This window comes from Dromiciops gliroides, chromosome X (genome assembly GCF_019393635.1).
Source record: "Dromiciops gliroides isolate mDroGli1 chromosome X, mDroGli1.pri, whole genome shotgun sequence".
Classification (NCBI taxonomy): domain Eukaryota; kingdom Metazoa; phylum Chordata; class Mammalia; order Microbiotheria; family Microbiotheriidae; genus Dromiciops; species Dromiciops gliroides.
This window is the reverse complement of record NC_057867.1, coordinates 35,554,946-35,568,097: the sequence shown is the minus strand read 5'-3', so window position 1 is coordinate 35,568,097 and position 13,152 is coordinate 35,554,946. Positions and strand designations below refer to the sequence as shown.

The window sequence follows — 13,152 nt, the reverse complement described above, 5'->3', positions numbered from 1 at the left end:
TTTAATTTTTTTTAGTTTTGTATATATAGATTCTTTTCCTTTTCCTTTTTTTCTTTTCTTTTTTTTACATATAAGGTATTTAATTTTTTCTGTTACATGTAAAGATAGTTCTCAACTTTTGTTTATACAAGCTTTACAGTTTCAGATTTTTCTCCCTCCCTCCCTCCCCCCTCCCCTAGACAGCAGGTAATCTGATATAGGTTATATCTATATATCTATATACATATACATATATATGTCTATATACACACATATATATATCCATAATAACATTAATCCTATTTCTGCATTAATCCTGTTATAAGAGAAAAAAATTAGGGCAGTAATGCAATACCTCAAAATAGAAAAAAAAACAACAGTATATTTTTATTTTTAAAATTTAATTTAATTTAAAGTTTTTTCAGAGCACTACCATATATGGCGAGAGTCCAGGACTGACCTTTTATGTTCTTAGAGCTCTCCTCACTCTTATAAAGCTCCTTCCAAGTGTTTCTCCTTCATTCCTTCCCTTTTCCATGGTTATTCTTAAGCCTGTCATTCTCTTTGCTAAAATCCCCTAGTATTCATAAATTGCTTTCTTTTTCTCCCAGTATCTTCTTCTTTTTTTTAGACAGAGTTAATTGCCTTGTCCATGATCACATTGCTACTGTCTGAGGCCATATTGAGGTCAGGTGTTCCTGACTCCTTACTCCAGGGCCAGTGCTGTATCCTCTGCCCATGTCTCCCACTTTCTCTGTTCTAGCATCTTTCCATACTGGCATTCCAGATTTTACTGTCTAAAAAGCCCCAGAGTCTGCATTAGAAATGTCTATCTGTGTTAGGTCTTTTAGGTTTTAATAACTCTCCTGAACCCATATTCTGGCCTGTTTCCACTCCCTGTTAGTACATTTACAGACAGGATTAACTCCTAGCTCTGATATACAACATGGATGTGATCTGCAGGTTCCAACATTGCCCCAGGAAGGGTAACTGACAGCCTCAGGGTTGAGTGTTCTAGCTACCATCCAGGACATTTGATTTTGGGATCTGAAGCCAGTCATGCTAAATTGGGTTCAAGGTATAATTTTTATTTTTATTATTTCAGTTATAATTTTAATGCACATAGGTCTTTCAATATTATGGAATCAAAATTGAAGTCTTCTCCCTTATAATCTCTTTAAATGTTTATATTTTTCTATGAAAAATTTCTTGATAATCATTTTTATTAATAAAAAGAGGAAGAACAATCTCCACTGAATAAAGAATTATTTGGAATTTTATTTGTTTAACTGTGCATGTGTCTTAGTTTTTGGTTGGGGGCTTGCATGGCCTTAAAATAGCCAATTCTCACTGATTGGCCAATAGTAGATCCCAACTCAGTTCTCTTGCACATTTTTTGGGGTTGGGGGGATGGGCTCAGAAGGAGTGTGAATTGCAAAGTATTTCTATTCTGCCCAGAGACCCTGATGATCTTGTCATCCCAAACTCATTCTTTTAAGAAGGCAAAGTAGGCCATGTTCTGCCTGAATTTTACCTAGCCTTTAATTACTGAAAGGGTGTTGCCTTGCTAAGACCTGTTAAAGATCTTGGCTTAGAAAGGCTAAGGTCTCCCCTTGCATCTGGGGCCATTTCCAGTTGTCCTGATCTGTGTCTTGCCACTGGACTCCCATGAGCCTGGAGGAGAGAGTGAGGCTGGTGACTGCATAGCTCTACCTCACTCAAATCCAATTCACTTGCATGTCAAGACATCACCCTCCTGAAGTCCCTGTTCCTCTTCTAGAAGGAAGGATGAACCCCAGCAGTCTCACTAAATTCTTTAAAAAGTCTGGTTGGAGATACAAGGGCTTTTCGATCAGATATGCTAGCTTCCAAGTCAAAGACCTGTTCAAGAATTCTAACTTTACAATCCATTCCTCACTGTTCTATTCAGAGGTGGGGCCTACTTCCTTGCTTGGAAATACTGTGTTCTAAGCTCTAGCCTTGCACCAACTTAACTACTTTCAGAATACATAGAATCCCAGATAATGTTTTCTAAGGTCCTTCAGAGAGAGGAGATTGTCATATCTAGACAAACATCCTCTTAATAACTACCCTTGGTTTGCTGGATAAGTTTTTTTTTCCATAGTATTATGTGAACAAGATACTTGAGTTTTACCCATAGACTGATTTGCAAAAAGTTGTCTTCTTACTTTTCAAGTCTATGTTACATAACCCCTTGTTTAAATGGCCCAAAGTGCTACATGGTAAATATGGAGAGGTGTCTCCATCAGTGGAGCAGCCACAACAGATTAAATCTCTCCATTGTCTCTCAACTACTTGCAACATTCCCACAGGAAAGGACTTTGGAAGCCTAAACCTTTAGTGTTCTAGGGAACAGCAAGGATGTGGCATTTTCTTTCTAAAGCCATATCAGGAGAACTTGTGTCAAGTTATTATCATATATCTATTCATTTGCTTATTATTACAAATTACTCTGGCTTTTCAGGTATGGTGACTTCCAAATTGCAGTCTTCTTCCTAAAAACCTCTCTATTCTGAATATCTGCTCGAATTGTGCAAAATTGCTGAAGATCTTTTTTATTAATGCTAATAGAAGCAGAGTGGCAGCTAGATGGTGTAGTGGAGAAAGAACAGGCCCTGGGTTCAGAAGGACCTGAGTTCAAATGTGGCATCACACACTTGGCACTTAATTAGCTGTGTGACTTTGGGCAAGTCACTTAACCCTCATTAGCCCACAAAAAAAAAATACTAATAGAAGCAGTAGTCTGCTAAAAAAAGAGGGGAATACATAAAACTAATTTGTCCAAGTGTCCATGTTTTGTGGAATTGGCACAGGGGTTTTGGCTAATGAAAAAATATATTAATCTCACCCAAACTTTGGGCAGTTTATTTCAATGTGTAGGGGAATTTTTGTTTTTGTTTTTCACTTTTTTGGCTTAATAGGGATCTCAGATGAAAAATACTATTTCTATAATAATAGTAAAAATATAAAATAGTCAAATAGTCAAAATATAAAAATAGTATTTCTTTAAATGATCTACCTCCATCCTTTTCTTCCCCATGGCTACACAGGCCCTCCTCTTGCTGACAGTTTCCATTCTCAGCTCTTGAACATTTCCCACTCTGCCATTTCTTATCCCTCTGAACCATGACATGAGGAACTCCACAGCTAAATCAAGCTTGGGATTCTGGACTCAGAATTTCAGCGAAGCCCCTACAATCTGCTTTCCAGTGCCCTCCATGATCCCCCATTCAAACTTCTCTTTCCACTCCTCATTAGTACATTCAGAGGCAGGATTCACTTCCTATCTCAGACATTATGAGCCTCTGCTCTGTTACTTCTGACATCCATGCATGAAGGGACCCTGGGAGCCTAAGCCTTTACTGTTCCCAGGACCATGCACGACATGGAATTTTGGTCATAAAGCCATATCCTGATAACTTGTCAGGCTCTCACTTTTATTTTTATAAATCGAAGGTACAATGGTCTTTTCTGACTTCAAATAGAAGACTCCTTAAGAAGTTCTCTGTTCTGAACATCTGGTTTTTGCTAGAAAATTCATCAAAACTGATATTTACTGCTAGCAATAAAAACCATTATTTACTAAGAGACGAGATACATTCATTTTCATTTGTTTTACTCTTCAAGTATTGTCGTTATTTTATTCTTTTTTCTCATTAGCTCAAAAATTGGCAATAATCCCACAAAACTCTTTTGGCAGCTGAGGGGAGGCTGGATGTTTTTCTTTTCATTTTTTGGTTTTTTCTTACAGAGGACCAGTGTCCAATAAAAATATATTAGAATTAGTGCATAGGTAGAATAAATGCAATAGAATTATAAAATAAATAAATTCTATTAACCGATTAAAAGAATAAATGCAAATGTAGAAAATTCTACCTTTGTCCATTTAATTTACAAAAAATAAGACAATCAAGTGGCCCATTCAGAGTATACTTAACAATAAATTCTTCCTAAGACCCCCTTCCCCAGTAGATGTTTTTTTTCTCTGAAGCCTCCAAAGTACAGTATACAATGCACCTTAAGATCCAGCCTTTTTTTTTTTTACCTTAAGGGCCATCTTTTGTCTGATCCCTCCTCTATGGGTACTGCTAGCTCTCTCATTTTCATCTCCATGGCAACTCTGAGACCTGACACTCTGTGTGCTCACATCCTCCTGTCTGAAAATGTCCCTTCCCAGCCCCTGTACATCTCCCCCTCTCTTTTCTCTAGACCCTCACCATTCTGGCCTTGCAGATTCTGCTGTGTCATCCCTCTCCTGATGCTCAGTTACAAATTTCCTTCACAACTCATCCATTGTATGTCCCATGAGCCGTCCCCCATCTGTTACTGGTTCTCAGCTTTACAGTTCAAATCTGGGCATTCAGAGGCAGGACTTCTCCCCCAGTCAGGAAATTCTGTCTTCTCATTTCCAGGACCCCTCTAACATATACTTGAAAGGACCTGGGAAGCCCCAGCTTCAGTTTTGTTTTTTTTTGTGTGAGGCAATTGGGGTTAAGTGACTTGTCCAGGGTCACACAGCTAGTAAGTGTTAAGTGTCTGAGGCTGGATTTGAACTCAGGTCCTCCTGAATCCAGGGCTGGTGCTTTATCCATTATGCCACCTAGCTGCCCCCAGCTTCAGTTTTCTGAGGCACAATGACGACCATAAGTTTTGGGTTTTAAGGCCATAAGCTCCTATCATCTTTAAGCGTTTTTCTTTCTATTTTCATTTGATAATTATTAGAATGCCCATGCATCTTACTGAAAGGCACATTTCTTTGTTTTTTGTTTTTGTTTTTTTTGAGTCAGGCAATTGGGGTTAAGTGACTTGCCCAAGGTCACACAGTTAAGTGTCAAGTGTCTGAGGTTGAATTTGAACTCAGGTCCTCCTGAATCCAGGGCCAGTGCTCTATCCACTGCAGAAAGGCACATTTCTAAACCTGACCTGTGGCTCTTCTTAGTATCTGAAAGGCTACACCTTCATATTGTTGAGGAAATAGGCTCACCGTTCATTGAATTCATGGAAATATCCATAACAGGCTTGAACAAAGCAGGACTGATAGGCAGTTGCCTTTGTTTTAGTGTCCAAGTAAGCTCAATTTCAGGGCAGGTTTTCTGGCTTGCCAAAAAGTAGAGAGTGCTTTCAGCTCAGTCTTTTGGCTGTGTTGTTGTGAAAGGGTGATCTGTATACAAGCATCACTATGGCAGAATAGAAATAAAATTGGCAGAAAGAATTCATTGTCTCTTCAAAATCATCTTTGTTTTTGAAAGTCACAAGAAATGTACCATATTTGGGGTTAGTTAGAATGTATATGAAAAGGACTCTTTGCTATTCATATTTTTTGCATTGATGACACCTGAAAATGTTATGGGAAGCTTACCATACCACATCTCATGGATTCTGTAGACATCCAGTAATTGTGCTAGACCTCAGATGGATGGATTCTGACCAGGTGGGATTTATACCAAGAATGCAGGGCTGATTCAACATTATAAAACTAGCAACATAATCAGCTACATCAATGACAAAATGAACCCAAATCAAATGATTATCTCAATAGATGCAGAAAAAGCTTTTGACAAAATACAGCACTCATTCCTATTAAAAACACTAGAGAACATAGGAATAAATGGAATTTTCCTTAAAATGATGAGCAGTATCTACCTAAAACCATCAGGAAACTTTATGTGGAATAGGGATATGTTAGAGGCATTTCCAGTAAGACCAGGAGTGAAACAGGGTTATCCATTATCACCTCCATTATTCAGTATTGTAGTAGAAATGTTAGCTTTGGGAATAAGAAGAAAAAGGAATTGAAGGAATTAGAATAGGCAAGGAGGAAACAAAACTCTCACTCTTTGTAGATATGATCATTTACTTAGAGAATCCTAGAGAATCAACTGAAAAAGTAAATGAAACAATTAATGAAACTTTAGCAAAATTGCAGGATATAAAATAAATCCACATAAATCATCAGCATCTCTTGATCTCCCCCAATCTGCCCTCCCTTTTATCAGCCCCCCCTCCCTTTTCTTTACCCTTTCTCCCCTTCTTCTGTCCTCCTTTCTGTCAGTGCCCCCTTTTCCTCTTACCCTTTTACTTCCCTAAAGAAGAAGCTAAATTTCTTTATCCAAATGAATGTATATGTTACTTTCTTTACAGTACATTTCACTTTGCATCAGCTTACATGTCTTTCCAGGTTTTTCTTTTTCTTTTTTCTTTTTTTTTTTTTTGGCAGGGCAATGAGGGTTAAGTGACTTGCCCAGGGTCACACAGCTAGTAAGTGTTAAGTGTCTGAGGCCGGATTTGAACTCAGGTACTCCTGATTCCAGGGCCGGTGCTTTACCACTGCGCCATCTAGCTGCCCCCCCCAGGTTTTTCTAATAGAATCTTGCTCATCATTTCTTATAGCACAACAGTGTTCCATCCTAATCTCATCCCATGGTTTGTTCAGCCATTCCTTAATTGATGGGCATCTCCTCAATTTAGAATTCAACTTTTTGTTTTTTACCTCTTTTTGGAATAGTATTATTAGGTCAAAGAGTATACATGGTTTTATAGCCCTTTGGCCATAGTTCCAAATAGCTTTAGAGAATATTTGAATCAGTTTACAACTTAACCCAGAGTGCTGGAATGTCTCATTTTTGCCATATCCCAACATTTGTTATTTTTCTCTGCTGTCTTGTTATCCAATCCAATAGATATGAGAGTTATTTTGACCTGCATCAGAGAAATGCAAATTTAAATAACTCTGAGATACCACCTCACACCTATCAGATTGGCTAATATGAGAGAAAAAAGGAAAATAATAAATGTTGGAGAAGCTGTGGAAAAATTGGAACACTAATTCATTGTTGGTGGAGTTGTGAACCGGTCCAGCCATTCTGGAGAGCAATTTGGAACTTTTCCCAAAGGGCTATAATACTGTGTATACCTAAAGAAATCTTAAAAAGGGGAAAAGGACTCCCATGTACAAAAAATATTTGTAGCTGTTCTTTTTTGTGGTGACAACGAATTGGAAATTGAGGGAGCAAGGTGCTCACATAAGGGAACATAAATATACCCCCCTCTCCCAACCTTGCTTTTTCAGAGAAACCTCTGACTCCTGCCCTTTTTTCACATTCTAACACTGAATGCTTCTCTAGTTTTGCATGCCTGGAGGCAATGACCCAGCCTCTAGATGCTTTTGTCCCCCTGGTGGTGGGAGGGGAACCCAGGCCTGAGTTTGAAACCAAGCCTGATTCAAATTGCCCTAGTCCCTCCTGGGCCGTGCAGCATGTGGGAGAGATGGCCCCCTCCTCTCTGGACCCCACCTCCTCTACCTCTGATGGTGCCACCTCCTACTGGGAGGCCATGGCCATGCCCCTTGATCGCCAGGGAGGTAAAGGGATCTAATCCACTTTCCTCAGGTCCTGAGCTTGAGCATGGGTAGCCTCCTCTACCTGTGCTGGCAGCTTCTGCTTTGTTATCAGAGCAACCAGCCACTGTCCCTGCCCAGTCAGCCTCAGCCCTACCCCAGCCAGGCTTTGATTCTGACTCGACCTGCTGTGCTTCTCCCAAACCAACCTTGGAAGACCCTTTGAATTCCAGATATGCTCATTTTGTTCATAATCATTTTCTTAATCTGCTTTTGTCTTTAATTAGTAACCTTATAAAGCATTTGTATTATGAAAGGACTGACGGAGAAAATAAAGGGGTTAAAGACAAACAAGACAAATTTAAGCTGAATAAAAATGTACAAGACAGTCATTAACATTTCAAGATTTTGCTTCTTTTGCCATGGAAGGGGACATATTTTGTAGAAATGTAGAAGTAAACAGCAAGGTTTGAGTATTGGGGATTTTAGATATTGGAATAAAAAATGTTCTAAATTCACTCAGAGAAATAATGTCAGTTCAGAGGTTTGTAAGGTTTTGTTTTTTTTTTTTAAAGATTCCCTAGGTTCATTAATCCGTGTATGGGCCACCAATCTGTAAGTGCCAAATTTAATATTGGAAGAGTTAATTGGGAGGCTAGCTGCAATAATTGGGACTCAGAAAACAATGGGGTACCTCTAGGTTCCTGAGCCTCCTCTCTTCCATACTGATAAGAAACCAGATTAAAAAGCCTCTTTTAAAAAAACAAACCCCAGGGTTTATTGATGGGAATAAATTTAGTTGTCATCTGACAACTTCCTCTTCATATTCATTGACCATTTCTCAATTGGGGAATGACTTGAATTCTTATAAATTTGATTTAGTTCCCTATATATTTTAGAAATGAGGCCTTTATCAGGAACACTGACTGTAAAAATTGTTTCCCAGTTTTCTGCCTCCTTTCTTATTTTGGCTGCATTGCTTCTGTTTGTACAAAAAAATTTTAATTTAATGTAATCAAATTCACCCATCTTGCATTTCATAATATTCTCTATCTCTTCTTTGGACATAAATTGTTTTCCTCTCCATCTCCTCTGAGAGGTAAAGTACTCCTTCCTCTCCTCATTGACCTATGTTTTTGTTTCAATCATGTACCTGTTTTGACCTTATTTTGGTATACAGTATAAGATGTTGGTCTCTGCCTAGTTTCTGCCATACTATCTTCCATTTTTTCCCAGCAGTTTTTGTCAAATACTGAGTTCTTATCCCAGAAGCTGGAATCTTTGGGTTTTTCAAACAGTAGATTACTATAGTTATGTACTGCTGTGTCTCCTGTGCTAAACCTATTCCATTGATCCACCACCACTCTATTTCTTAGCCAGTTCCAAATAGTTTTGATGATTGCTGCTTTATTGGATACCTTCAAATTTGGTACAACTAGTCCACCTTCCTGAGCACCTTTTTTTTTCATTAGTTCCCTTGATAGTCTTGACTTTTTGTTCTTCCAGATGACTTTTAAAATTATTTTTCTAATGCAATAAAATAAATTTTAGATAGTCTCATTCATATGGCACTGAATAAGTAAATTAATTTAGGTAGAATTGTCGTTTTTATTTAGTTCGGCCTATCTATGAGCAACTGCTATTTTTCCAATTATTTAGACCTGATTTTATTTGTGAAAAGTGTTTTGTAATTGTATTCATGCAGTTTATGGGTTTGTCTTGGCAGGTAGACTCCCAAGTATTTTATATTGTCTACAGTTACTTTAAATGGAATTTATCTTTCTATCTCTTGCTGCTGAGCTTTGTTGTTTATGCAAATTAAAAAGCTAGAAAATGAACAAATGAAAAATCCCCAATTAAATTTTAAATCAGAAATCCTGAAAATCAAAGGAGAAATTAATAGTTTGAAAGCCAGAAAACTATGGAATTAATCAATAACACTAAGAGCTAGTTTAATGAAAAAAATCAATAAAATAGATAAACCTTTGGTTAATTTAATTTAAAAAAAGAAAGAATAAAACCAAATTCCCAGTGTCAAAAATAATAGGGATGAATTCACCATCAATGAAGTAGAAATTAAAGCAATAATTAGGAGCTATTTTGCTCAACTGTATGCCAATAAATTTGGCAATCTAAAGGAAATGGATAAATATATCTGAAAATACAAATTGCATAGGTTAACTGAAGTGGAAATAAAATCCTTAAATAAGCCTATTTTAGAAAAAGTGATTGAGCAAGCCCTCATTGAACTCCCTAAGAAAAAAATCTCCAGTGCCAGATGGGTTTGCAAGTGAACTCTACCAAACAATTAAAGGACAATTAACTTCAATACTATACAAATTATTTCAAAAAATAGGTGAAGAAGTAGTTCTATCAAATACCTTTTATGACACAAATATGGTGTTCATACCTAAACAAGGCAGAGCCAAAACAGAGAAAGAAAATGACAGTCCCATGGTTTTTCGTATGCAAGCAGGGTTAAGTGACTTGCCCAGCTTACCAAACCTTGTAAGTGTCTGAGTCTTCATTTGAACCCAGGTCCTCCTGACTCTAAGGCTGGTGCTCCATCCACTCCACCAAGTTAATGCTTTATATTGACCACTTTCTCTATTCTTGTGTCTCTCCATAGTGACATTCCAAATTTTGCAGACTAAAAAGCCCCAGATTCTGATGGAGAAATATCTGTCAGGGCCACATGTTCTAGGTTCTAAGAACCCTCCCTGGTCCCATATTCTGGTTTCAATATTCACTCCCTATTGGTACATTCAGAGGCAGGAAAGAACTCCTAACTCCTAACATTCTGGATCCATGTTATCAACAACTTCCAACATTCCCCCATGAAGGGTACCTGGAAGCCTCAAACTGTAGTGTTCTAAGGACCAGCAGAGACATGACCCTTTGAGTTCTAAAGCCATCTCATGAAAAATTGGGTCAAGGTATTCTTTTTATTCTTGATTGATTTGATTATGAATACAGTGTACCTGGATCTTACCAATATGATAATTTTTGAAATAAAATGATTTTTTCTAAGTACTTTATATTTCACATGGTGCTTTACTGTCAAAAATTCATTAGTAATAATTTTTATCAATAGTAATAGAAACAATGATCTTTATTATAGAAAGAAATACATGCAACTACATTTGTTTAGCTGTGATTTTGAGGGGTTGGTTGGCTAGCCAGAAAATGGACAATTATCTCACCAAATTCTATGAAGATTCTGGTTGAAGATAGAAGGGCTCTGGGGATTTCTTGTTCATTTGCTTTGGTTGGTTGGTTGGTTGGTTGGTTTTTCTTATCTATCACAAAAGCCCTTCTATATATTCTATATGTTGGAATAAATGTATGATCCTCTATGAAAAAATCTGTCTTATGAATTAAATTAGTAAAAAAAAATGGATAAAATGTGGTTTTACCCAGTATAAATACACACACACACACACACACACACTCATATATATATGAAAAGAAATCCTTGTGAGTTGTGAGATTTCCCAATGGGAGGTCCCTTGCCCAGCAGATGATTTCTGTACTCACAGCCTCCCACCTGTAGCATATCCTGTTTTCCTGGAACCTGAAAGATGTGACCTTTTCTTCCCTGAGAGGTTTGTTTGTTCTGATTTTCCCATCTTCTATGGGCACTGTTTGTTCTCTCATTTTCGTCTCCATGGCAACTCCCAGGCCTGAGACTCTGTGTGCTCACATCCTACTGTTTCTGTAATGAGGTTTTTTTCTTTTTTTTTTTTACATCACCTATGCATGCTAAATTTTAAATTTTTATCTATTTTTCATCTCATAGGAAAAATGTACCTTCCACGTGTTTTATAGATTACCTACAACAAAGGTAGTTTTATTAATTACCTACCAATTCCTATTTGGGCCAATTTATATATGAAAATCAATTTTTGCCATTTCTGGAAATTTCCAGTCATCAGCCCATTCAAAGGTGATCATTTCTGTTCTCAAAGATTGCCTAGGAATCAAACATGGTGATTTTCAGGACATGACAAGATCTCCCCTTTGGAGTCTCAGGCACCTTCTACTCTGATATCCCTTCTTCTCCTACCACCTTCCTTCTCTTCCCCATGGCTACACCAGCCCATGGGCTAAAACCCTCCTGTTCCTGACAGTTTCCATGCTCAGCTTCTGAAGATCTCCCACTCTCTCCCTTCTAGTCCCTTTGAACAAAGACATGAGAGACCCCACAGTCAAATCCAGCTCAGAATTCTGGGAACACAATTTCAGTTGTTGGTTTTTGCTAGCACAAAAATTGCCAGAAATCTCACCACCAATTTTGGAAGTGGAATGGAGCTTGTTGGTTTGTCTTTTCTGTTTCTTTGTTTTTCTTCTAGAGGACTGATGTCCATAAAAATATATTAGAATGAAAGCATTATCTATGAAAATTCAGCCTTTCTCTTATATTTTAAAATTAGCTAAAAATGGACAATCCACTGACCCACTCCGTATTTACATGAAAAGAAATCCTTCATTAGACCCCTTCTCCACTAGCTGATTTTTGTTCTCTGAACCCTCCAAACTCTAGCCTACAGTGGCTTGCACTGCACCATAAGATCTGGACTTTTTTCCCTAAGGGCCATCTTTTCTCTGGTCCCCTCTTCTATGGGCACTGCTAGCTCTCTCATTTTTGTCTCCCAGACCTGCTACTCAGTGTGATCATATCCTCTCAATCCTGAAAAATGCCCCTTCCCAGTCTCCATACATCTTGCCCTCTCTCTTCTCTAGGTCCTCACCATTCTGGCCTTGCAGGTTCTGCCATGTCATCCAGTTCCTGGTCCTGAATTTCAAATTTCTGTCATACTCATACATTCTGTGTTCCATGATCCCCTCTCCCCCATTAGTACTGGCTCTCAGCTTTACACTTGAGATCAGCACATTCAGAGGCAGGACTTATCCCCTACTTAGGAAATTATATATGCTAAACTCCTGAACCCCTCCAACATATATCTGTGAAAGAACCCGGGAAGCCCACATATTCCGTTTTCCAAGGGCCTATTAAGGCCATGTATTTTGACTTCTAAAGCCATAACCTCCTATCATCTTTAAGAATTTTTCCTTATATTTTCATTGAATAATTATTAAAATTCACATTTATCTTACTGGCATGCAAATTTCTAAAACTTACTCCTGTCTCTTCTAAGTTGATATTATACTACCCCTCCAAGTTGTTGTGCAAATAAACTGTCCTTGATTTTCCTTCATAGAAATATCCATAATAGTCATGAACAAAGCAGGACCAATAGGCAATTGCCTTTGTTTTGGTGTTTTTTTCAGTTTCATGGTGCTTTGTTTTGTTTTTTTGTTTGTTTTGTGTTTTTTTAGCTTGCCAATAAGTAGATAGTACTTTAACCTCACTCTCTTATTTTTATTTTTTAAATTTAATTAAATCTAAAATTTTTTACAGAGCACCCCCACATATGGCTTATCTCAGTATTTAGGAGAGTCCAGGGCTGCCCTTTTATGTTCTTAGAGCTCTCCTCACTCTGATCCAGCTCCTTCCAAGTGGTTCTCCTTTATTCCTTCCCTTCTCTGTGGTTATTCTCAAGCCTGTCATTCTCTTTGCTAAAATCCCCTAGTATTCATAAATTGTTTTCTTATTCTCCAAATATCTTCTTCTTTTTTGAGACAGACTTAATTGCCTTGTCCATGATCACATTGCTACTGTCTGAGGCCATATTGAGGTCAGGTGTTCATGACTCCTTACTCCAGGGCTGGTGCTCTATCTGCTGCCCATGTCTTCCACTTTCTCTGTTCTAGTGTATTTCCGTACTGGCATTCCAGATTTTACTGTCTAAAAA

General features: G+C 37.8%; 1 pseudogene; it reads right to left on the bottom strand.

Moving 5' to 3' along the window:
* LOC122733925 overlaps positions 1 to 13,152 on the bottom strand; it is a 72,744-nt pseudogene that overhangs the window by 44,662 nt on the left and 14,930 nt on the right.